This window comes from Rhinolophus ferrumequinum, chromosome 2, assembly GCF_004115265.2.
Source record: "Rhinolophus ferrumequinum isolate MPI-CBG mRhiFer1 chromosome 2, mRhiFer1_v1.p, whole genome shotgun sequence".
Lineage (NCBI taxonomy): Eukaryota > Metazoa > Chordata > Mammalia > Chiroptera > Rhinolophidae > Rhinolophus > Rhinolophus ferrumequinum.
The window spans coordinates 7977932-7984263 of record NC_046285.1 but is presented as its reverse complement, the minus strand read 5'-3'; the positions used below and the strand labels follow the sequence as shown (position 1 = coordinate 7984263).

General features: G+C 37.4%; 1 pseudogene; it reads right to left on the bottom strand.

Moving 5' to 3' along the window:
* Positions 1 to 883: 883 nt before the first annotated feature.
* LOC117037823 (methionine aminopeptidase 1D, mitochondrial-like) lies at positions 884 to 1911 on the bottom strand (annotated as a pseudogene).
* Positions 1912 to 6332: the final 4421 nt, after the last annotated feature.

Genomic DNA, 6332 nt, shown 5'->3' with positions numbered 1-6332 from the left:
ATAGAGCCCCAGAGAGCAGTTTCCAGGCTCTCGGCCTCATGGGGAAAGGTGCTGGCTCGGGTAGTAGATGGCCATGAGCTGTGACTAGTTGGCCATCAGCTGTAACCAGTGAGCCATTAGCCACTAATATAACTGCCGTGTCTATGCTAGGGAGTTGGTTGGTTGGCAGAGAAGCAGACGGCAGATTGTGCATCTGTGGCTCCTGCTTCCTGTGTCTCCAACCCAGCCGCCAGTGAGACTATAGTGGTATGACTCCCCTATCTACGGCCCCGTTGTTGTTCCTTTTTGGCCTCACCATATCCTGTGTTCTTACGTGGGGGCAGACCGGAGACACTGAGTGAGAGATGTGCACCAGGCCGCTAAGCCAGGGTGGCACGACTGGTGGTGATCCCTGAGATGGTGCTGGCAGCCTCCTCTCCTTGGAGCTAGTGCTCTATCCATTCCAGCACCTGGATGCGCCTCCCGGCTGTGCCCCTACCCCGGCGGCTCCCAGCCCTGGCCCAGCAGGCTTTCTACCCCTAGCCACAGCAGCTCTGGAGCCCGTCTCCAGTCCCAGACTGGCACTGGACTTGGTCTTGCCCAGGACCCGCTCCAAGGAGCTGCCTCATCTTCAGCCACATATATATGAATGGAGAGCTAGAGAAGGCTGTGGCCCTGCCCAGGTGGCCTTGTAGGTCACTGAGTTTGCACTCATTGCCACTGGGGACATGAATCTCTTCCTGGCCGCCCATCCAGTGCCTGGTCCCTCGGCAGCACTTAGAGCCCCTGTCACCCTGTGACATGATGACCTGTTGATTGCTGGCCACAGGCGGGCGTGTGGGGCCTGCCTCTGTCAGTGTTCTCGACCCTTCACCTCGTAGGCCTCGGTAACGCCTTCTCTACTTCAGAACATTTCAAGGACTGGGGTGAGATGTGACGGGGCTTGGTGTCCTGCCCCTACCGACAAGCATCCCATGCTGTCAGCACCTGGCACCTCTGCCCTGCTCCAGGCTGCCGCCCCACAGTTGCACAGCTGGATATGGAGGGCCATCTGGGTCCAGCCAGCAGACGCCAGCAAAGGCGTCCCTGCCCCGCCTCCCACCAAATGTGGACAGACTTGCAAACTATTCTGATGAGTTATGTTACTGGATGCATTTCCAATTACAGAGAAGGGCACCCCCCACCACCCCACAAGCTGCAATTCATCTCTACACACCTGGCAACCTCCATTAACTTTTTACCACATTCATGGTGGACATTGTCCACCAAAAATGCCATTGTAATAGACCGTAGCAATGATGTTGATAATATCTCTATCCTGAAGAGGTCAACTGTCAGAAATACCATGACATAGCACATTGTTTACAGAGATACCGATTTTGTAAACCTTTATAAGCTAGAATGAGGGATAGGCATCATGACTGATGAATTTCTGCTGAACAAGAATATCCATCTCTTCAATTGTCATGTCATCCTTTAAACTCTTCCCAGCCAGGAGGAGGTCATGATAAGCCCAACAAAGTCCTTGAATCTAATCTTTATTCTTCTAAACTGTCTCCCCAGGTGGGTACAATGCCTGTGGTCACATCGTTTGGCTTATTTATGTGCTTAGGGACTGGATGAGCTGAAGAAACTGCAGCTGGCAAAACTGTTATGTAAAGTATCTCTTTGTCTCCGGAAAAAGAAATTTCTTCTTTGTTGACTGATTGACTACTTATGTAAGTAGATATGATTGAGTAATAAAAAGAAAAGTCTATGACAACCTCTGCATGTGAGCAGGTGGTCACTGCTGGGTGCCACGTGTAGGCATGAGTCACCACTATACCAGATATATCCAGGGCGGGGTTGGGCGAAATAGGTGAAGGGAGTCAAAAAAAAGGTACAAGCCTTCCAGTTATAAAATAAGTAAGTTGTGGGGATGTAATGTACCATTTAATGTCTTACATACCATATCCAGGGTTTTTAGTTTTACTTAGAGGGAAGAATAAAGAAAAATACGTCTATCTTTTTCTGAAGTAGCAGCTGCTTTCCTTTTTATATAGATTAATTGTATCTCAACTTATTCCTACGTAGCTTTTATTTTACTTATTTTAACTTATAAAAGGTATCATTTTCAACCTATTCTTTAGGGACTTTCTTTTTTCACACTAATATATTGTTAGGAGTCATCCTTAAGGCAGCAAATTCCTTTGTACTTCATTAGTTCTGACTGCTATGTATACGCGTATATATCATGGTTTATTCGTTCAGTTTTCTGTGGATGGATATTTGTGATAGTCCCAGGTTTTTGCTATTGTGAATAATGCTGGTGTGAACAATCTTTTACATGTGTCTTGTTGTAGAGTTTCTCTTGACATATACCGAGGAGTGGAATTGCTAGGCTGCAGGCTATGTAAATCTCCAACCATAGAAGACAATTCTAAATTCTTTAACAAAGTAGGTGCACTAATGTACATTCCATACTAGCAATGGTTAGGGATACTACAGATGCTTACTGAACTACAGCCTGAAAACTTTCTCCAAGCAGTAAGCTGAGGTAATTATGGGACTCCCCTCAAATTGTTCCTCTCTCAGGCATCACTCACTGTCAGTTGTCATCTAATGCCCAATATCTAAAAATTACTGTTGCATGTATTTTGGATTTTTTTTTTTTAAGTTTCTGGCAAGTGAGTTAATCTGGTCCCTGATTCTCAATCTTGTTTGAAAGTAGTAGTCTTTTTAAATCAATGTAACCTTTTTTTTTTTCTGTAGTAATTGCCTCTGTTTTTATTTATAAAATTCTTTTGTCATCTCTCTACTAATCATGATTAATTCTGCCAAAATTTAATTATTTTGTTAGTTTTTCCAAATAGTAACATTTTGGGCTAATTTTATTTTTGTTTTCTTTGATCCCTTATCTTGTATTTTCTTTAGTTATATACTGTTGTCTTTTTGTTGTTGTAAGACAGGCAATTAATTCATTAATCTTTAGGCTTTCATTTTTTTCCCTTTAATGTTCATGTTTAAGGCTATAAATTTCCCTCAGATCACTGCTTTTGCTGCATCACATAAAATTTGATATATATTTAAAAAATTTTTAAACCCATTATAGATATTTAAAAATTTCTATTATGACCTCCTTTTACCCCATGAATTATTTATCAGGTTTTAAAAATAATTCAAGTAAGTGAGAATTAACAAATTATATTTGTATTAATGTCTGACTTAATTGCATGCATATTTTTGTAATATTGTTTGAATTTTCTTTATGGCCTAATTCGTGATACATTTTTATAAATAATTATATGCATATGTACTTGAGAACAATATTTTTATTACAATTGTCAGATTCAGAATTCAATGGTTTTTTTAGTTGTGTCATTTAGCTCTCATATAGCCTCACCTTTTTTGTCTATTTGACTTTCATTAATTGTGTTGAAGTATGTTGACATCTCTCACTATTATGGTAGATATATTACTCTGTCCCTGCAGTTCCAATAAAATTTACTTCATACACTTTAAGACAATTTTATTAGTCACCACCTATTTAAAATCACTTCATCTTCTTGGAGAATTGAATTAAGTAATGAATTGAATTATCTGTTCCTAATAATACATTTTACTTTAACATTTATTTTATCTGTTATTAGTATACCTACAACAACTTTCTTTTGGTTATATTTGCTTCATGTTTCATTTTCTATTCTTTTAATTTTAACCTTTGTTTTTTCTTTCTTATACTTTAGGTATGTCTTTTATAAACAGCATATTTTAGATTTTATAAAATCCAAACTGTGACTTTTATCTTTTAAAGTTCAATTCATATTTTTTCATGCTAATTATTAATATATTTGGACCCATTTAAAGATCTCAACTTATTATTTCTGTTTATTTTTTTCTCTGTTTCTATTTCTTTTCATCCTCTTCATCTCCCTTCTTCCTTCAAATTGATAGCTGTATCCACTCAAAATGCTGATTTGGGAATTATTTTATTGCTGATCTACAGTGAGATAAAGAGCTTCTGCTAGAATGCAAATTAAAGCTCTACTCCCTTCATTCAGAAAGTCCTTATGTAAAAAATCATGTCGGCTGAACTGAGCAGTATGGTTAGTGATTTCGATGATATACACTCTGGTGCAAGATCCTTCTCTTGTCAAGAACTGAAAACAGTTCAGCTTGGTGAACTTCACTTCGAGAAATACCGTTTTAGCGTTTTCTTACATCCCTTGTGAGAACTCGATTTTCAACATACTGATAGTATTTAAGCTTTTAAATAGGGATTATTATGAATATGTTTCCTCTTTTACTTTGATAATAGATTTCTTACCATCTCTTTAAGATAACAACCATCTCTAAGATACCAACCAAGATATTTAATCTCTTTTATTCATATATCACTTACAGCATCTCTTGTATTTGTTCTCTTATTTAAAAATATCTCTGTTTTCAACCTGGAACTTTGCATGGTAAAACTTCCGAGGTCTTTTATACCTGGGAATATATTTCTCAAGACTTTAGATTTGACTAATATTTAGGCTGGATATAAAATCTTTAATTTGAAGTTCTTGTCCTTCAGTACTTTGGAAATTCTACTTCCGTAGTTTTCTTGCAGTTAGTGTTGATTTTGAACTCTATGATTTTATTCCTTTGATGTGATATGCTTTTACTTTTTGTTAGCTTTTAGAATATTCCCTTTACCTTCCAGTTCTTAAATTCTAGTATAGTGTAGTGTGGATTTTTCTTTGTTTCTCCTTTTTGGTACTCTATAGTTTCTTTCAGTCTTAGGTCTGTTATCTTTTTAAAAATCTGGGACATTTATCTACATTATTTCTTCAAACATTTACTACTTTTTAAAAAAGTTTCTTCTCTTTCTGTGGTTTGGATTTTAGCACGTCTGTTTCTATTCCTTATTCCTATTGACTTTTCTTTTATGTTTCTCATTTTTTTGCCCTTCTTCTTTTCTCAGTGGTTTCCTTTTTAAAATGTATCTTATTTTTGTGTTCTTTATTTCAAGTATTATAATCTTCAAAGTACCTGAAGTATTGACCCTTCTTAAAGTATTTTTTATTTTATCTTGTTGATACATTCTTCCATTTAAAAAAAAAGTTTCATTAAGCTGGTTTAAAATTATTCATTTAAATATTTTTGCTTCTAATGGAATATAAAATCCAGATAGTTGTATTACTCAAATATCTTTTCCTTTTAGTTTGCGGGGTGTTTCTGGAAGTGTTTTTGAATCTGTCAAGCAGCGCGTACAGGGCAAGGCCAGAGCCCTGTGTCCATCACCTCAGGTAGTCCAGGGGTGAGAGTGGGTTGTATGCAGGAGCCCTAATGTAGACAGGCCCATGCCGTGAGTCAATCATTTCTCCCCCGAAAAATAGACCTCAAGGCAGGGCTTTGCTCTTTGCCCCTCAGGAAAGAGCAGCTTTAGGTGGAGCTCTTCTTTAAGCACAGCAACTTTCCAGAGTCATTACCTCAATTTCACACCACCTGCCAGTGGCTTCTGCCATTGATTTTCCTTTAGTTTTGAGATCACTTGCACCAAATCTGAGTTGTTATAGGCATGGGTGGGTATTCTTTGTCCCAATAGTACCTGTTCTATTTTATCCTCTCTATAATCTCTACTGGGCCACTTCTTGTCCCTGCTGAAGAACAGGGACTTTGCATACCTTTTTTGGTGTCTTTGGTAGACGTTGGGATGAAAGCCAATAACAATGCCTGGTCACCTTCCTTGTAGAATCTGGAAATGGATCCACCCATTCTTTGCTACTGTTTGGGGGACCAAATATTTTTTTTTTCCAGCACAAAGTAACATGCAATTTTATCTCATGGTTTTATTTTTACAAAAGGTGTAAATAGAAATACAATGTAGAATACAAAATGCCACACCCAAGCTCTTTGTTTGTGTCCCATTTCTAATCTTTAGCCACATACCATCTTAATATTTTTTTTATGCTACACGTTTTTTCCACCTTACATTATTTTGTGTACACTTCTTTTGGTTTGTTCTTTTTGTTTATGGTTCTATTTTTAATACATCGCATAATATTCTAAAAAATTACACACCAAAATTTACCAAACCTCTCTTAGATTATTTTTACTCTTCACTACTGAATATAACATCTTTATAAATCTATCTATCTATCATCTATCTATCTATCTATGTAGATTCATTGGTTTACATTTATTTTAATAATATTAAAAAGTCCATGGATGTAAAAACTTTATGGCTCTTGAGAAGTACTGCCAAATTGCCCTTCAAAGAATGATACTGTTTTTTGAATGATTTTCTATACACTTATTCTGACGTATACTTCATTGCATATGCACAGACTTGTTGTATATCACTTAAGACAAATCCTCTTCTGTCTTTT